General features: G+C 44.1%; 2 long non-coding RNA genes across 6 annotated transcripts; one reads left to right on the top strand and one right to left on the bottom strand.

Moving 5' to 3' along the window:
• Positions 1 to 1,782: 1,782 nt before the first annotated feature.
• Positions 1,783 to 12,647, bottom strand: LOC140640287 (uncharacterized). The gene is made up of 2 exons (XR_012036955.1): positions 12,372 to 12,647; positions 1,783 to 2,037 (listed from the first exon to the last, which is right to left on the bottom strand). It is a non-coding gene; the product is annotated as an uncharacterized lncRNA (long non-coding RNA).
• Positions 12,593 to 18,246, top strand: LOC140640288 (uncharacterized). 5 transcript variants are annotated; one of them, XR_012036957.1, is made up of 5 exons: positions 12,593 to 12,733; positions 13,824 to 13,967; positions 15,074 to 15,127; positions 16,706 to 16,795; positions 17,020 to 18,246. It is a non-coding gene; the product is annotated as an uncharacterized lncRNA (long non-coding RNA). The 5 variants fall into 5 exon arrangements; XR_012036956.1 differs by having other exon boundaries at positions 16,664 to 16,795; XR_012036958.1 differs by lacking the exon at positions 15,074 to 15,127.
• Positions 18,247 to 19,398: the final 1,152 nt, after the last annotated feature.

Genomic DNA, 19,398 nt, shown 5'->3' with positions numbered 1-19,398 from the left:
AAATTGGCATGGACAGGGACCGTCTCGGGATGGGTCTATAGTTCGGCTGAAAGGCTATAAACAGAGGTGTGATGAATGGGAATCACAAACTGGAGGGGCGAAGGGGCGGGCCTGGCCATCACTGGCAGGGTGAGTGGAGCAGAAGTGGGTACCCCATCACACTGATGGTCTCCCTGAAGATGAGGTTAATGACTGATCAATTAAATCTGCATGTATAATTTAACCAGGGTGACACAAACAGGGTTGGTGGAGGGAGGAGGCACTGAGAGACACAGAAAGGACAGAATTATTCCCAGGAAACAGTGTGTGTTATGTAGCAGTTGCCTGAGACTGGAAGACCCAAGGTCCACCTGGCTGGAGAAATCTGAGTCTAGGGAAGTTTTTGGCAAGATCCTTAATGGCTGAGGACACACATATTGGTCAAAGCTGGAAAGAGAAGTGCAAATTCACAGAAAAATCTGCCTTGAGCAATGGAGAAATTTATCTCACATGTAGAAATCAGAGACATGGGGTTAATTTCAGGCACAGAATGATCAGGGCTCTGACTTAGTTTCTATGCCACTTGCTGAGTCTGCCCTCCCCCATGGGTTGTGTTGTCCTCAGGCTGGCTTCACTCAAGATGGCAAGGGGTGAGTGATGGTTCCCAAAAAGATACATCCCTGTCCTGGGACCTGTGAATATGATCTTATTTGGGAAGAAGTTCTTTTCAGATGCAATGAAGTTAAGGATCTTGAGATGAGATCATCCTGGATGGGCCGTGTGGGCCCTATATCCAATGACAACTGTCCTTATGATAGACAGAAGAGGAGAAGACATAGGCATAGAAGAGGAGATCATGTGATGGCAGAGACGGAGATTGGAGTCATGCAGCTGCAAGCTGGGCAGCACCTGGAGCCACCAGAAGCTGGAAGAGGGAAGAAGGGCTCCTCTCTAGAAACTTCGGAGACAACATAACCCCGCCAACACCTTGATTTCAGACTTCGGGCCTCAGAACTGTAAGAGAATAAATTTATCTTCTATTAGCCCACCAGCTCATGGTAAGATGCTACAGAAGTTTCAGAAAATGTATATGATGCCTGCCAGGAAGCTGTGTGCTTCCTCGTGCTCACGCTAGCATTGTGTGGCTCTCTGGTAAGAGTGAAGAATTTACTATCCCATAAGTCCCAAGCAAGCCTCTCATCACATATCATTGACTAACATTAGCCCAGCCTCACCCCCGTAGGCAAGGGGGTAGAGACTCTATCGCGTGGCTTCCACTCATCACCTGGGTGGAATGGGGCGGCAGCCTGTGGTACCTTGGAGGTCGTGGAGCCTCACAGCCTCTGACCCCTGTGAGGGAGAAGTGGGGTGGAGACAACCAGCCTCCATGGCAAACATGCAACCTGGGTGAGAAGGGATCCCTTCCTCTGTACCCAGGCACTGCTGAGATCCGGGGGCTGGTTGTTACTGAGGCCTCCCTGACTGATACAGAGGAAATCACTGTGATATCTGGAAGGACTGGCAGGATTTTGACAGGAAGACGTGAGAGACAGTCCAGGCCGGCAGAACTGCATGAATGAGAGACCCGGGGGCAGCCGGTTCTGGGAAAGGCATAGCTGTGAATGAGGAAAAAATTGCTGGAAAGAAGAGTGGGGCCCAGCCAGCGAGGGACCGTGGCTCTCTAGTACAGCTGGCATGTGAAGCAGACGGAACACAGGTGCTCAGACAAATTTAGAAGCCTGTTTGCCAAAGTCCAGGTAAGAGTGAACAGAACCTGACCCAAAGGCAACCGTGAAAAAATGATAGTAATAGAGATATTATTTATTAAGGCCGCATGACGCGCCACCGACTGAGATGCTTCTGTGGCTAGAGAAGGCCTTCACGGCAGGTGTTCACGGGAGGAAGCCCATGTGCTGGAGACTGTGAGCATCGACACTCTCCTGCTGTAGACGATCCCCAGCAGGAAATAAGAGGCTATTACCAGGGCAGAGGGCAGGAACGCGGGGCAGGCGTGAAGAGCTGTCGTCTCCTGCTGCCAAGCTCCCGACAGAATGTGCCCTGGAACAAGACAGAAAAGCTGATTTCTGACACCACCTCCCAAATTTGTGCATGCTTCTGAACAGAATGTCCAGAGGTTTCATTGGATACTCAGACAAGACCGGATCTTTTTTCTTTTTTTTAAAGATTTATTTTTTATTTATTCATGAGGCACACACACACACACACACACACACACACACACACACACGGGGAGAGAGAGGCAGAGGGAGAAGCAGGATCCCTGCAGGGAGCCCGATGCGGGACTCAATCCCAGGACCCCGGGATCATGACCTGAGCGGAAGGCAGACGCTCAACCACTGAGCCACCCAGGCGTCCCAAGATCGGATCTTAATTCTGGAAATATTAAGAACCATTTCTCTAAAGAACAACCAGATAAGGTAGAATGATTCATGCTAATAAGGAATGATGACAGATCCAAACACTAGTCGCTAATCACTAATGGTAGATTCTCATGCTGCACAGGAGTGGTTCCCAGGGTAAAGATTCTTGGGATGAACTTACCCGGCCTTGACACCCCACAGAGAGTCATCCTCTCTGACCGATTACATATAAGATGATGGGACCACAGCTAATAAGAAACATTACCAATTTTGGATCTTTTAATAAATAATCTGTAGGGCAGGATGAATACGTATCATCCCACTTCAAAGAAGCAGAGGCTGGGGCTCAAAGTGGTCACACAGCAGGGCAAGCTTCTAATCTGGCTTCTTTAACTGCAACGAGGTTCCCCTGTTGTCCCACAGGTGACAAAAGGCATTGGCGAGAAAGTAGCACTTGGCCATGGGACTTTATCCCTCCAATTCAGAGCATGTTCCTTTAAGACTTTCCCCATGGCCCTAAGCCTTTGCTTAAGTCCAGATCCCACATGGGGGCTGCTGTCAGAATGCTAAGGGGTAGAGTAGGAGGAAAGCATGGGGCCCCAGGAGCCAAGTTCCAAAGAACACTACTTAGTAATAATGGCCACCCACTCACTAGGGAAAACAGGACAACAAATATCTCACCGAATCTCTAAAAGCATCCAATTACTGACTCGGCAGTCACTCCATAGAGCATTTTTGTCCGCTCTGTGCCCTCTTATAAATGTGCAAGATAAAGTTCCCACATGTCCCAGAAACATGATCTTTCTAGGTAACTGCACCTCTGGGCACCCATGCTAGCAAACTGTGCCCCCCACCCTAAATCACACCACCCAGTCAGCTCAAATTAATTCTCCAATGTTGGTGTTCAGAGGACAGCCATACCCAGTGGGAGAGAAAGAACTCAGAACACCTGTACATGCCCACGAGGGCTTGCAATCTGGCTGTAGTGGCTGGTAAAGTCTGGCTCTGGAGCCAGGCTATGTGAGTATGAGTCCTGGCTCTGGGACTCCCAGGTTTTATGATCTTAGGCAAGATTCTTAACCTCCCTTGTGCCTTTGCTTACTCAACTGTAAAAAGCAGATTAATAACAGTACCTATCTCTTGGATGGTTTTGAGAATTAAATGAATATATATAAAGTGCTTAAAACTGGCCCATAGGAAGTATTCCATAAATGTTAGCTACTTGGATGATTAACAAGAGATTGTGTGAAAGATGCCCAGCACTAGAGCAGAGGCCCCTTGAGACTTGTTGGTTGGTTTTATTCCGTCAACATTTGGTGACCTCCTGCAATGAATTATCATTTCATTGCAGTTTTCCTGTGGCTCAGAGATGAGTGTCTTGTGTCGAGAAGTTTTAGATTTGCTTAAATTTCACTCCCAAAAGGAAGAGGGGGGCGGCCTCCTTTAGTTTGACTGTGCTCATTGAACAGAAGACAATAGCCAGCTGCTTCTCTATCTCCAAGAACTTATGGAGAGGAAACTCCCTTGGGCTGAGGGCAGGAATTGGATTAGCTATTGGTCAGGCATGCTTTAGAGTCTTCTCCCTGAGAGTCCCGAGGATGAGCATGGAGGCCGCCTACCTCCACTGGGGACAGCCAGTTATTTGGGGGGGGGGGGGGTCATTGTCCTTCCTACCTCTACCCATCCTTCTGAATCTTGCTTGGCCTATTTTCTTTCAGGACAGAAGAATCTCACTATTTTATTTGATCTTTATAATAGTTCTCATGAGGTAGATACTATTTTATCTCTATTCTAGAGTTAAACAGAAGCACAAAGAAGCTAAGTAACTTGCCCAAGGTCACACAACTATTAATTAGAAAAATCCGGCTGCAAACCCAGGTCTGTGCATCCAATTCCAGAACCCATGATCCGAACTATTGCTGATCAGTAGCCAAAGAATGTCTGTAATGCCCTTGGCGGCCTTCAGTGATCTGCTCCTGAGCAATCAGGACATGAGCTTCCTCATTTAGATCCCTAACTCTTGGCTGCTCTGATTCTGCCCTTTCGTGATTGCTATGATGTAGGAAGCCCCAGGAGAGCGGAGCTCCAAGGCTCCTGAGTTTTGTTAATGGGAGAAGAGATCAAAGGAGTTCCCAAAAAGGTTCCCCAGTTGGATGACCCAAAGATGGTGATGATGCCACGGAGGGGAGAATCAAATGCAGTAAGAAGAAGCCAGATGCAAGAAAAGCAAACTTCCTACAAATTCTGTTTGCTAAGACTGGCTAAGACTGGCTCTGCTGGCACCTTCCTTCGCAGGCAAACCTTCCCAGCCTCCCCAGGCTCCCAGCCCCCAGCCCCCAGCCCCTGACCAGGAGGCAGCATCACAATGGGCTGTTTTTAATCCTTGCTAGATCTCTTTTATTTTTTTCCCCCTTTGCTGGGCTTCCTGGGCTGTAATTTTTCCCTCTGTGTCATCCATCACAGACACAACGTCGCTTGTGCAAATTAAAATGCACCTCAGAATAATAAAAAAGGGGCCTTCTTCCCCCTCCTTTTCCTTCCCAGCAGCAACTTCTCAACACAAAACATTTGTCTCTGGGCAAGAGCAGGAGCATTAACCCTGCGTATGCCATCACCAGGCCCATACGGTCCTCACAGCCACGTACGGTCAGTGATCAGGGACAGAGAGCAGCTGGAGAAAAGCAGAGGCATGACTTCACTGTGAGCCAGGCACTGTTCATACATTGCCTCTTCTGTCCTCTCCACACCCTGATGGGGCAGGAACTATTAATGTCTTCATTTTGCAAATGTAGAAACCAAGGGTAGTTAAGTGACTTTCCCAGTCACTTGTGCCAGAGCTTGGATTTGACCACTGTCTGACTCCAAAGTCCACACCCTACTCTTGCTACTTAAAGTGTGGTCCATGGACCAGTAACATCATGAGCATCACCTGGGAGCTCATTGGAAATACAGAATCCTGGGCTCCAGCTCAGACCTACTGAATCAAATCTGCATTTTTAACAAGAGACCCAGGTGATTCTTGAGCATAGTCAAGTTTAAGAAGAGCTACTCTAAACCACCATGCTGTATTCTCTTCTGCTCCCCATTCCTACCACCTTGATGTCCTCAGCTTGGCAGTCCAGAAAAGAACCTTTTCTGAGAATGGATTGGGAACTCCAGTGGATTCATCTCCTTCTCCATGAAGCTGGACTCCAGGAGCATCTGACCAGGTATCACAAGTGTAACGGGTAAAATAAATATACTTGCACTTATTTACCTACAAACCTGCTTTATCTCTCCTTTAGCTTCTGGAGCCTGGATTTGTGCCTAATTTTGTTTTGTCTCTGCAGTTCAAGTACAGTGCCTGGCACCTAACCAAAAGGCTGACAGCCACAATATGCCTATATCTTAATGCTCACACACACACACACACACACACAGAGTCACTCACTTATACTTTTTTCCTAATTATACAAGTTATAGTAGGACATTTGCTTCTGGGAAGATAGGCTAGGCTTACATTTCCCTATTACTTCCAACAGCAATTAGAAATTTTGGACATCATATATAAAAAGTATTCTGAAATGTGGAAGAATGAAGTAGACTGGTAAGGATGTTAAAACCCAAAGAATAACAGAGTGGTAAGTCTGGCGTGTTTTCTTTTTGCCTCATATCCCCCCAACTTGAAGCTAAAGCAGCTGGAAACTGGAAATACCAGTAGGCATGGATTTTAAAAAGCTCAAACAAAAGCCTGCTTTCTCTAGCCAAAGGATCAGGAAGGGAGCCTAGCAAGACAGAAATTTTGTAGACAGTAACTATTCTATTCTATCCAGATGCTGTCAAAAAACCCCTGAGGCCACACACCCCCCCTTCCAACAATGAGGACCAAGTGGGGAGCCTAGATGTCCATCCTTACCACGTTATGACAAGGTAAGGATGGACTCTAACCTCTCCACCAGGGCGCTATCAGAGGAGGCCATGTAGGGAGCTAGGGATTTCATCCCCTAGCTCTTGGTTGATAATGAGACCTCTCACTCCATAGTGTCAGTAGAGTCAAGGTGGAGAACAGTAGTGAGGCACTCCTACCCCTCCCAGCCAAAGAGGTATCAGTGGAGGACTGTTGGGACATCAAACTCTCATCCCCACGCAGAAGTGATAAAGAGCACCATCTTCTACCCACATCTGGCAGTATAAGGCAGCAGCATCCTCTCTTCCTCTGCCAGAAGGATGTGAGAAAAAAGTAACTAGAGAAGGCACAAACAAGATCCAGAGTCTTATAATGCCAACAATGTCCAGGTTTCAAAAAAAAGTTATACTTGGTGCCTCGGTGGCTCAGTTGTTTGAGCTCTCAATTTTGGCTCTGATCAAAATCTCAGAGTCCTGAGATTAAGCCCCACATTGGCTTCACATTCAGTGCAGAATCTGCTTGTCCCTCTCCCTCTGCTCCTCTTCCCACTTGCTGTCTTGCTCTCTCTCTCTCAAATATTTTTTTTTAAAAATATTTTAAAATTTATCATACCAAGATCCAGGAAGATCTCAAAATAAATAGAAAAAGAAAGTCAATAGATGCCAGCACCAAAATGACAGAGATGTTAGAATTAACTGACAAAGATTTTAAAGGAGCCATTAGAAAAAAAAGGCTTAAGCAAGCAACAAATATGCTTGAAACAAATGAAAAAAAAAAAAAAACAGTTGAAACAAGTCTTAGCTAAGAAATAAAAAGTTTCAATAAAGTAATAGTAAAAACAGCAAGGGAAAAAAAAGTAGACATTTTAGAACCAAAATGTACAATAACAGCAGTAGCAACAATGAACTATATTCAACAGATGGGAGGGGACATAGAATGAAGGGGACAAAGGAAAAAAACCAATAAACCTGAAGATAAAACCGTGAAAATCACCCAGTGTGAACAATAGGCTTAAAAAAGATGAACAGAGCCTCAAGGACTTTGGGGACAATAATGAAAGAGCTAGCATTTGCATCATCAGAGTTTTAGAAGGAGAGAAGAAGGGGAGGTGGAGGTAAAAAGTACTCAAAGAAATAATCACCAAAAGTTACCCCAATTTGGCAAAAGACATAAACCTACAGATTCAAAGTTGACCAAACCACAAATGGGATGAACCTAAAGAAATTCACATCAATAAAACAGTCAACTTCTGAAACCAAAAGACAAAGAAAAAACCTTGCAAGCAACAATAAAGGAATGCCCCTTATAAGGGAAAACCAGCTTGAATTGTCATTTAAGTAGATTTCTCATCAGAAACTATGGGGCCGGAGGAAATGACACAATAATTTTCAAGTGCCCAAAGAAAAGAACTGTTGACCTAGAATCCTGTCTCCAGCAAAAATAAAAGGGGAAGTCAAGGCATTTGAAGATGAAGGAAAACTGAGATATCTTGAGGTTATTAGATCTAACCTAAAAGAATGACTAAGAAAAGTTCTCTAAGCGAAAGGAAAGAATAAAAGAAGGAATTCTGGAATACCAGGAAGAAAGAACACAGTACACAGAATTATGTGTAAACATCATAGACTTTGTTTCCCCTCTTGGATTTTCCAAATTCTGTTTGATAGTTGAAACAAAAGTTGTAACATGTTCTGATGTGGCTCTAAACGTGTGTAGAAAAATATTTAAGACAATTACATAAAAAATAGAGGAGGGTAAAGGAATAGAAAGGGAGGTAAAGTTTTTATACTTCATTTGAACTGATAAAATGATGACACCAGTGAATTGTGTTATGTGTATATATAATGTAATAACTAGAGCAACCACTAACAAAATTATACCAAGAGATACATTTAAAAAAATCTACAAAGGAATAAAACCAAAATTCTAAAATATGTCAATAACCCAGAGGAGAGCAGGAAAAAGAGAACAGAGAAACACAACAAAGAGAGAAAACAAACAAAACACAACTTAAACCCTCAACATGTCAATAATGACATTAAATGTAAATGGCCCACAGCACATTTAAAAGATGGAGAGAGGTTTTTTAATGACCTATCTTAGCTCAGGCTACTATAACAAAATGACATAAACTGGGCAGCTTAAATCACAGAAATTTATTTCTCACAGTTCTGGAGGTTTTAAGTCCCAGATTAGGCGCCAGCATGGTCCAGTTCTAGTGAAGATCCTTTTCTGAGTACAGACAGCTAACTTTTTATATTTTCACATGGTGGAAACAGAACTAGCTAGCTGTCTGGCTTCTCCTAAGGATGCTAATCAAATTCAAAAGGGCTCCATTCTATGACCTAATCACCTCCAAAGGCCCCACCTCCAAATACCAACATATTAGGTGCATCTGGGTGGTTTGGTTAAGTGTGCAGCTCTTGATCTCAGCTCAGGTCTTGATCTCAGGGTCCTGAGTTCAAGCCTCACATTGGGCTCCATGCTGGGCATGAAGCCTACTTAAACAAACAAACAAACAAAAAGCCCAAAACAAAACAGACAAACAAAAAACAAATATCAGCACATTGGGATTAGTATTTCAACATATGAATTTGGGAAGGGACACAAACATTCATCCGTAACACCAGTTGAGTGTTACCTATAAGAAATTCACTTTATGTATAATATTATAGGAAGGTTGAAAGTAAAAGAGTGAAAAAGGTATGCCTCACAAATATTAATCTGAAGAAAACAGAAGTATCTATATTCATGTCAGATAAATTAGATTTCAGAGCAAAGAAAATTACCAGACAAAAAGCAGTACTTTGCAAAATGACAAATATCAACCCACAAGGAAGACATGGGAATCCTAAATGTATATAGACCAGACAACAGAGCTGCAAAATGCATAAAGCAAAATCTGACAAAAATGAGCAGAGGAATGGGGAAATTCATAATATGCTTGGGGACTTCAATACCCCTCTCTCAACAATTGATAGAACAACTAAACAGAAATCTAAACCCACAGAGTCTGATCAACATTTATAGAATACTTCACAAAGCAGAAAACACATTCTTCTCAAGTGCCCATGGAACATAAACCAAGACGGATCATCTTGGACCATAGAATAAATCTCAACAAATTGAAGGTATCTGACAAAAATGGAATCAGGCTAGAAATCAAAACAGAAACATAACAGAAAAATCTCCAACAATTTGGAAACTAAACAGTACACTTCCACATAATCTATGAATCAAAGAGGAAAGTTTCAAGAGAAATTTTTAAAAATAAATTGAACTAAATTAAAATGAAAATGCAGCATATTAAAATTTGTGATTTTGTACCTAAAGCCATGCCAAAAGGGAAATGCGTAGCATTAATGCTTATATTAGAAAAGAGGAAAAGTGTTAAATTAACCATCTAAGCTCCCACCTCAAGATCTTAGGAAAATAAGATCAAAATGAACCCAAAGCAAGTATAAAGAAGGAAATCAGAAAGATAAGAACAGAAATTAGTGATATGGAAAACAAAAAAATAAGCAATGGGAAAAAGAGCTAATTCTTCAAAAATATCAACAAAATTGACAAACATCTAGCAAGGCTGACAAAAAAAAAAAAAAAAAAAAGAAAAGAAAAAAGAAAGAGAGAGAGAGAGAAAAAAATGCATATTACCACTACAGGAATGAAACAAGGAATATCACTATAGATATTGCAGATATCAACAGAATAATAAGTGAATACGACAAACAACTCTATACACATAAATTTGACAATTTAGATGAAATGAACCTGTTCCTTAAAAAACACAAACCACCACAAATCACCCAACATGAAATAATTTGAATGCCTATATACCTTTTCTTCTCTTATTTTTTAATTGAAGTATAATTAACATACAATGTTACCTTAGTTTCAGGCGTACAATATAATAATTCAACAATTCTATACATTTCCTCAGTGTGCTTTTAATCCCCCGTATCTATTTCACCCATTCCCCGACCCACCTCCCTTCTGGCAATTGCCAGTTTGTTCTCTGTAGTTAAGCGTCTGTTGTTCTGTCTTTTTACTTTTGTTTCTTTGTTTTGTTTTTTAAATTCCACATACGAGTAAGGTCATATGGTTTTTGTCTTTTTCTGTCTGACTTATTTCACTTACCATTTTGCCCTCTAGGTCCATCCATATTGTTGCAAATGACAAAATTAAAAATAGAATTATCATATGATCCAGTAATTTCACTACTGGATTTTTACCCAAAGAAAACAAAAATGCTAGTTCAAAAGGATATATATATCCATATGTTTACTGCAGCATTATTTACAATAGCCAAGATTTGAACAGTCCTATAACTTTTGAGGAAATTGACACTGTAACTTAAAAACTCCCAAAATAGAGCTCTCTAAGCCCAGATAGTTTCACCGGAGAATTCTACCAAATGTTTAAAGAAGAATTAGTACCAATTCTATAGTAATCAAAACTGTGGAGATGGCAGAGAGACACATACATCAATAGAAAAGAATAGAAAAACCCAAAAATAGAATCCCCACAAACATGCCCAACCTTAATTCCCCTTTGTTGTGATTTCTAACATATTCTATGCTCCAAGAATTAGGATATAGACATCTTTGGGAGGCCATTATTCTGTCTGCCACAAATATATCTAAAGAAATCAAAGTTTTAAAATAAGACCAAGGAGGATGTAGGGCCACTTGACTATGAGATCTGTCACACCACTGATCGCCAGGGTTGATTTTGCTGATCTGGTTGGTTGTCCCCTTCCTCCCTCATGGCTCCATGTGCATCCCTCCTGAAGCATGCCTGGTTGAAAAAGACAGCATTACCTGATAGAGGAGGACCGGCTTAGGTCAAGGGCATATGAGTAGCTGTGCTCTCCTGCTAGAACCTGCAAATAGGCTCTCAAGGTCCATTTATAGGAGAATATGAGGTAGTCAAGTTTCCAAAACTCTAGACACATCCAAATGAGGTGCTGCATGTGGCAGTCTGCCTTTCTTTAAAAATAAAAATAATTTAAAAATAAGACCAAGGAATATGAAGAGAAAACAAACGTAAGTTGTAAAAATGGAAAACATAAAATCTCCATGGAAAGATTAAACAGAAGATTAGATACAACAGAGGAGAAAAATACTAGTAAAATGAAAGACAGATTCAAAAATTTCCTAGAATTTAGCTCAAAAAGACAAAGATAGAAAATAGGAAAAGATGTTATAGAGGCACAGAGGGCAGAGTGAGAGGGTCTAAGATAAACCTGGCTCAGAATCAAAAAAGGAGAAAAAGGGAATGGGGATGAAATGTTTGTAGAGATCATGCCTGAGGACTTCCTGAAGCTGTTGAAAGACATTAGTCCTACATCTTGGAGGTCCAACAAACTCTAAGTACAATAAATTAAAAGAAAGTCATACCAAATGCAGCACATGTAACATTGCAAAACATCAGAGAAAAAGAGATTCTTTTCAGAGGGCCAGCAAGAAGACAGATCGCTTACAGAAGAACAGCAACTGGGTGATGGTTCACTTACCAGTAGCAATAATGGAAGCTAGAAGACAGTGATGATACTATCTTCAAAATGTCAACTTAAAATCTATACCCAGTGAAACTATCTTTTCAGATATAAAGTTAAGTAATACATTTTCTCATGATTAATGACTGAGTTTACCTCCAGTAAATATTTTATTAAGTGCCTACTATAGGCTAAGCATGCTATATGAACCATCATGAGGTCAGCATCATAATTCCCATTTTGTGTATGGGAAAACTGAGGTTCAGAGAAACTAAGGGACTAGCCCAGATCCTTTTGATTTCAGAATCCATGTCCTTTACCCTATATCATGGGGACACATCTTAGATTGACAGTGGAATCTTCCAGGATCCTTCTATTTCAAGGTTGGATTCAGGATGGATATTCTGAAGACAAGACCTCACATTTGAGGAGAGGTAGCTTCAAACTCCCAGATCTCAAGAGTTTACCACTTCCATCCAGAAAATCTGGATAAGATTGTGAAAATAAGGGATCAGGGTTTAGGGAGGATGAGCTTTTTATACTCCTTTTTATACATGGTGATGTCCTGCGCAATGCCATGGAGGCAAGGTTGTGGGAAGAGCACACCTCTGACTTGCCCTGTTATACCCACCTGGACCTTACAGGCCTGATGCTCTCTAGTTTGGACAATCCTTCCATGATAGTTGTCATATTTACCCCTGCATTGTTGTCATAAAACCTAAGTGAGCAAACATCAAGGAGAGCACCTCCCAATATATACACCCCATCATGGTTATTCTCCTCCTCTCTGTTTGATGCTCATCTCCATTGGCAACATTTGATGCCATGTTCCATAACTGGGGCTAAGAATTCTGTGACAAAAATACCAGAATGGTATGACCATCATGGTCTTACCTAGCCAACATTCTCTCAGTCCCCAGTGGGAGAATAGTCAAGGAAGACATCATAAAGAAGCAAACATGTAGCTTTTCTGTGGGTGGAAAGGAAAAGGAGGTAGGGGGAGAGACGGGAAGAGAAATGGAAATCACCATTATTCTTAATCATTACATGGCGCATTAGAATAATACGATTATTCAGTGGCATTCTAATTAGGCTTAATGAAGAGTAATGGGTGTGAGAGAAGGCCTGGAACATATATAGTTTTACATGGTATATGTGCTACTTCCTCACACCCCCCAGCAGGAAAGTATAAGGACCCCACATCAGGACCCCAAGGCTCAGAGGCTAGAGCAAGATGCAACCTGGGCCAGCTGGTGTCCAACCATAACTTCTAATGGGTGTGGTTGACAGGACTGGTATCCAGGGAGCCATGCTTACTCAGTTTGTCAAAGAATAGACAGCCCTTGGCAGGTGAGGGGTGGGGACTAGTAGAAAGACATTTTGTGAGCTGTGAGTAGTATGGACTCTTGCTGTGGCATGCAGAGAGACAGGTGGTACAGGTGTGATATTGTGTGAGTTTGATCCTTTCCCTTTACTGGGTGTATATACCTACATATAAAGGGTATCAGGATACGTATGAGTTAGGAATGGAGCAAGGGTCAGATTTAGTGGGTAAATGCCTTAGGAGGTTTAAAGATCCCCAAATAACTGGCTACAGAGAAGACAGAAGGGGAAACTACCCAGCCCTCCCTTTGCTGTCTGAGGTAGGGCTGGTCTGCCTCCATGATGATGAACTCACCATGGACTTTGTAGTTTTTGAGGCCATGTCTCCCAAAAGCTGTTCAGCTGGATTCCTATTTACTAGGAATCCCTCCCTCCCTACCTCCCTCCGTTCTTCCCTTCCTTCCTTCCTTCCTTCCTTCCTTCCTTCCTTCCTTCCTTCCTTCCTTCCTTCCTTCCTTCCTTCCTTCCTTCCTTCTGTTTTGGATGAAAAGGGGACTGTTCAGACTGAGGGCAACATAGGCCATGATCCAGACCAAAACGAGGACAGAAGGGTAGAATGTAGTTTAGATTAGGTCCTTTGAGCCCTGCGGGCTGCATGGGTATGCCAGTTGGGACAGCCTAAATTATGTCTGTTAAAAAAAAATTCAAGAGCTTCTTAAAACAAAGGCTTAGTCTCATTTATCTTACATGTTATTCACAGGTCAGCTGGGGGCTCTACTCAGTGTTGTTGTCACTCCAGGACCCCGCTTGATAGAGAAGCTGCCATCTGGATTATTACAGGTTGTCAAAGCAGAGGGAAAGAGAACTCTGGCAATTAAATGCTTCAGCCTAAAAGTGACACATGGTAATTCTGTTCATAACTCATTGACCAGAATGATCACATGGTCCCTACCGAACCACAAGGAGGTCAGGGAGTGTAAACCTACTGTGTGCCAAGAAGGTGGGGAGTTAGAAATATTTGGTGAACAGCATGAATGAGTTTAAGACGCCCATAGTCCCAAGCCCATTGTCCATGCAGTTTCCCAGACCTGTGACCGTCAGCTACTCAGTCTTCAAATATTTGCTGAGAGCCTATTCTCAGTCCATAACTGAGCTAGGTTCTGGGGATACAAAGGTGAAAAAGTATGGCCTCTGGCTCAAACACTGTAAGGATTTATGTGGCAGGTAGACAGGTAAGCAAACAATGGGGACCCAGTATAGTAAGTGCTGTGATAAGTAAATGCAGGTGCTATGGGAACATAAGATCCAGATTGAGAAGTCTGGGCTGGCTTCTTGAAGGAGATGATGCTTGAGTGGATCCTGAGGATTAAGGAGTAGTGAAGCAGAAGAAGAAAGGGAAGGGCATTTCAAGCAGTGAGAATGGTATATGCAAAGGCCCAGAAGCAAGATGCTTTCGGGAAAGACTAAAATATAGCTGGCACATAGGGTATGGAATACAATTGTAAGAGATGAGACTGGAGAGGAAGGCAGAGGCCGGGTCACGAAAGGCATTTCCTGCCTTCCTGAAGACTGTGGCCTTCACCCTGTGCACACAAGAAAGAAGACCTCAGACGATGAGCTGCATTTTGGACAACTGTTTGGCTGCTGTGTGAAAAAAAAATCACTTAGCTGGGATAAGACTGGAGTCAGGAAGAACGGTTGGGAGATGGTGGCAGAAAGTATGTCCAGTAAGAGATGTTGGTGCCCTGGCCCAGGCAGCAGCAAATGGGGATGGATGGCAACAGACAGAAGTGTGTAGCTTGAAGCTGCCTATCAAGCACATAGGACTGATTGATTGACCAGTTGGACAGGGTACATCCGTGGTGAAAGAGAGGCCAGAAGTTGTGTCCTGGTCTTCTTTCTGTGCAAGTCTGCTCTGTGTTGTCTCCTTTAACTGTTTTCTAGAACAAGGCAGGGCATAAAACTATTATTCAATCTGTTGGTACTTCCTGTTTTGGTGGTGCACTACAGAGGATCCAACATGAAGGAGTCTGGCCCACAGCTGGAGTGTCTCACAGTCTCGTGGTAGGTTCCTCACCCAGTCATCTGCGGAGGGATAGGACTGGCTGGAGGTAGGAGTGGGGTGGGGGTTTCTATACTCCCCTTGCTCAGGTGCTGTCCAACTTCATTCCAGCTCCACCCTCACAAAGTTCACCAAACCCATATCCCACTTTATTACTATTTCCTTAATATCTTTATTGAAACCACTCACTTATTTAGCCTATGTATCTACTGTAGCTTCCTCCTAAGCAAAGTATCTGTAGAGCATATGTTGGGACATACTAGTGACATTTTATGCAATACACACAGAAATAAAGGAAAACAAAAGAAATTTAAAAATAAAATCTTTTAAATGCCCAAGTGCCACCAGAAGACATCCTGCAACCACACTCTGAGAAACCCTGTCCTATAAGGAAGGACTTAGATAAGTCTAAAATTGTGATTTTTTTTCTAGGCTATCTCCCTAGGTGGCCAAATGACCTCTCTTTAGCATTTTTATATTCAAGTCCTTTTGGCAAATATGCAATCCCTGACCTCGACTCTTGCTCAGGTTCTTTCCGGATGCTCAAGCTTTAGACATTCAACAATACACATGTTAAGGGCTTCCTGTGGGCAAAGCCCACTCCATAAGCCCATGGAGGGCACCAGTGGCTACTTCCTTGCTGACTTGTTAAATACTACCAGGCAGTGTCTGGTCAAGGGCAGTTCTGAGGTTTTGTGCACTGCTGGCTTACCTGGCCCCATTCTGAGACGGGAGCCATCATTCAGGTCACAGGGATACCCGTGCTTGGGCGTGGGCATGGAGGAATTCACTTGCTGTGAAATGCCAGGAATCACTGACGTTTACATCTTCTCAGGGGTCCTCGAAGTTCTGTTCTCCAAGAGCTCCCCGATTGCTGGACGGGTGCCTTTATTTCTCAGGAGACAGGCAGTGAAGCTCAGCCAGTTTCTTCCCTGTTTTTTCTATTAAAAGCCTCTTTAGTCAGGAGGCAGCTTCACTGGCAACTTGACCTGTGTGTTTTGCAGTCACTCTCTGACCCTAGATTCAAGATTCTAACAACAGATCATTAAGGTCATTGATTGCAAGCACCAGGCACTGACTCTGGAGAAAAGAGGATTTTATGAGAGCAACACTGGAGAATTTGCAGAACTAGGGGGGGCAGATGGACAATATGACTTCAGGTAGGGCAGGAACCTGAGCAGGTAGTTGGAAACCACAGCAGGATCCGTGGGGGCTGCTGTCATGTGACCCCATCTCAGAGTTTGATTGACTGAGCTCAGATCCTGGCCGCACCCCTTATGGGGGGGAGGACAGGATAGGATGATTGACAGGTCTCCGGAAAGGGAAGGAAAGAGTGGGGTGCCGTTGTCATAAAAAGAAGAAAGAAGGCTAAGTTTGAGAAAACCCAGATATCTACTTCTGAGATGCACAAGGAATAACAGAATGAGAGAACTGGAAGGTAACTTAGGGTTCCTTTACTCAACCCAACAAGTTGGAGATTAGGAAATCAAGACCCAGAGAGGTGAAATAATTGTCTGGGGTCCCTGGCTCTTCCACAGCAAAGCTGGGCCCCAAATCCAGCCAAGTTCCCTGACTCTCAGTACAGGGTTTCTTCTACTTCACACTCTGTGGACAAAGAAAGAAAATGTGTGGCGGTTAAGTCTCTGGGATCTTCTCATCACTCCCAGCAGGTGTGTTTCCATTTGCTTATTCTTAGAACATCTTTACTTTAAGTTTAGTGCTCCCTAAAAGAGGACAGAACAAAAGCCCCACAACATAAATGGAAGCAACACCATCTAGTTGACCCCAGGCATGAAAGGGTCCAGTAGGGTCACATGAGACCGCTCCTGCCCCAGCAAGGGGACATTGAGGACAGATGGCTCAGGTTGACTTCCCTCCTTCTCACTAACCCCAGGACACCCGTCTCCCCGCGGTTCCAGAAGACACCCCAAGGAAGATGAATTGGGCTGTTGACTCGGAGCAGAAGGAGACCGAGAGCCTATGCCTCTTCCAAAAGCAAGGCACTGCCTGGTGCCCGCGTCTTGGAATGTGCTGGCTTCATCGCTCTGACAGCATGAAGGATGTTTGGTTTTGTTCCCAGTGCTGTTATCATTTATCATCCTTTTGTAAAAGCTGGCACCCTCCACCTGCCCCGTCTTCCTTCTCGCTGTCTCCCAATCCCCACCTCCAACCCAACCTCCCCATTCTGCCCATACCCCCTGCCACTGAGGGGAGCCCTCTCATACTTTACCGCCAAGAGAGTGCTCCCGCATCGGTTTCCAGAAGCCCAAGAGATGCCCCAATTGAATTCAACTGAAACATTTGCTGAGCAGTTCCTGCGGGCAAACTAATGTGCTTTGGATGGTAAAAGCCAAGTCCCTGACTTCAGGCACCTTGCATTCCAGTAAGGAAATAACCATGAAGAACCCCCACAACACGGGGGTGTGCAGGGAGCAGGGGAGAAGAACCACACATTTGAAGAGCCTTTTAGATAGCGGAGGCAGCTGGGTGGAGGACGGTGACAGAATGGGGAAGTCTTCTGGAAAAGATGGCTGAGAACACAAAGGGGATGAAGTCACAGCTAGAAGAGGAGCTGTCTTGGCTGAGCTGGTTTGAAGGTGGGGGGAGCAGGGGCTACCGGAAGGAGTGAGGTTGAGGAGTCAAGAGACAGGACATGGTCAATGGTGCAAAGGCCCCATAGGGTCTGCTGAGGCAGGGCCCAGTCAGGCTGGCTACAACAACTTATTTCAAGAAATAAGAAGGCATCTTATTTCAAGAGCAAAGGAAAGGAAGACACTGGTATGTGACCGTGGGGGGACACTTGGTGACAGAAGGGAGCTGTATTAGCTCCATCTTCGTAGTGAATTGGGAGGTGACCTCACCTGCTGAAGAACAGGATTGGTCTGAGACCTTAGCATGCTGGAGGTTGGGATATCCACTGAGGATAAAATAGAAATACAGGTGAAAATATTAAAAAAAAAGAGTCTGAGGGATAAAAGAGCTGTTTAAGGGGCGCCTGGGTGGCTCAGTTGGTTAAGTGTCTGCCTTCTGCTCAGGTCATGATCCCGAGGTCCTGGGATCAAGCTCCCTGCTCAGTGCAAAGTCTGCTTCTCCCTCTCCCTCTGCCCCTCCCCTTGCTCGTGCCCTCTCTCTCTCTCTGAAATAAATAAGTAAAATGTGAAAGAGAGAGAGCTGTTTAACATGAAGGCTGCTGCAGAGACTCATTCTCACCCCCCGGGCCTTTGCACATGCTGCGTCCCCTACTAGGAGCATGCTGCCACCCACTCTTTATATGGTTAGCATCGTCTCATCTTTCAGATGGCGGCTTTGATGTTGTTTCTTCAGAGCAGCCCTCCGCATCCCATTATTCTCCATCCCAGTTCCTTTATTCCTTTCTAGCGCTCACACTTATATTACTTCACTAGCTGCCACTTCTTTTTCTTAAATATCTCACCCAACTAGTATGTAAGCCCCAGGGGAGCTGAGACCATGCCTGCTCGGTTTTACTACTGTATCCTCAGTGTCTAGCCACGGGTCAGACACATAGCAGGAACTCCAGGAATACCTGTTGAGTCCAGGAATGAGTATTGAAGAACGTGTGTGTCACTAGCCGAGCTAGCAGCCAGGCTGAGCAGCGCTTCCCAGGGTTGAGGGCTGCAGGCAGAAGCTAAGAAGATGGGAGTGCAAGACATTTATGGGTGGTGGGAGGTTGGAGGTGATCTGTGAAAGAGAAAAGGAGGCAAAAACCATAGCATGTGGCCCAGAAGGCAGAACCCGGGTGAGTGGGTGGGGGGGGCGTGCGATGGAGGGAACTGGTGGGGGTGGGGATGGAAGGAGCTGGGTAGAAACAAAAGGAAAGCAGAGGCAGGCTCAACCTCAAGAGTTGGTGATAAGATGGTTGCAGAAAATAGAATGGATTGGCCAGGATGTAGGCTTGCCAGATTTAGCAAATGAAAATACAGGGCCCCCAGTTAAGTTTAAATTTCAGACCAACAACAAATAATCCCATGCAATTTTTGGGACATGCTCAGGCTACAAGATCATTCCTTGTTTATTGGACATTCAGATGTAACTGGGTGTCCTGGATTTTTCTCTGAGAATCCTACTGGGATGCTAAGTACCAGCCGGGTCTGGAACACCGCACAGAAGGCTCCGGTATGGTGATGGATTGAGACATCAGATGGGGGCTTAGGTTCGAGGGCCCCACCGCACCCCCAACCAGCATTCAACTTCTGCAGAATCTCTCCCTGGGGCAGAGCGTTCAGGCAAGGGGCGTCCTCCTGGCTCCCCCAGA

This window comes from Canis lupus, chromosome 9 (genome assembly GCF_048164855.1).
Source record: "Canis lupus baileyi chromosome 9, mCanLup2.hap1, whole genome shotgun sequence".
NCBI lineage: Eukaryota > Metazoa > Chordata > Mammalia > Carnivora > Canidae > Canis > Canis lupus.
Note: the sequence above shows the minus strand (reverse complement) of the source record. Positions and strands in the feature narration are given on the sequence as shown.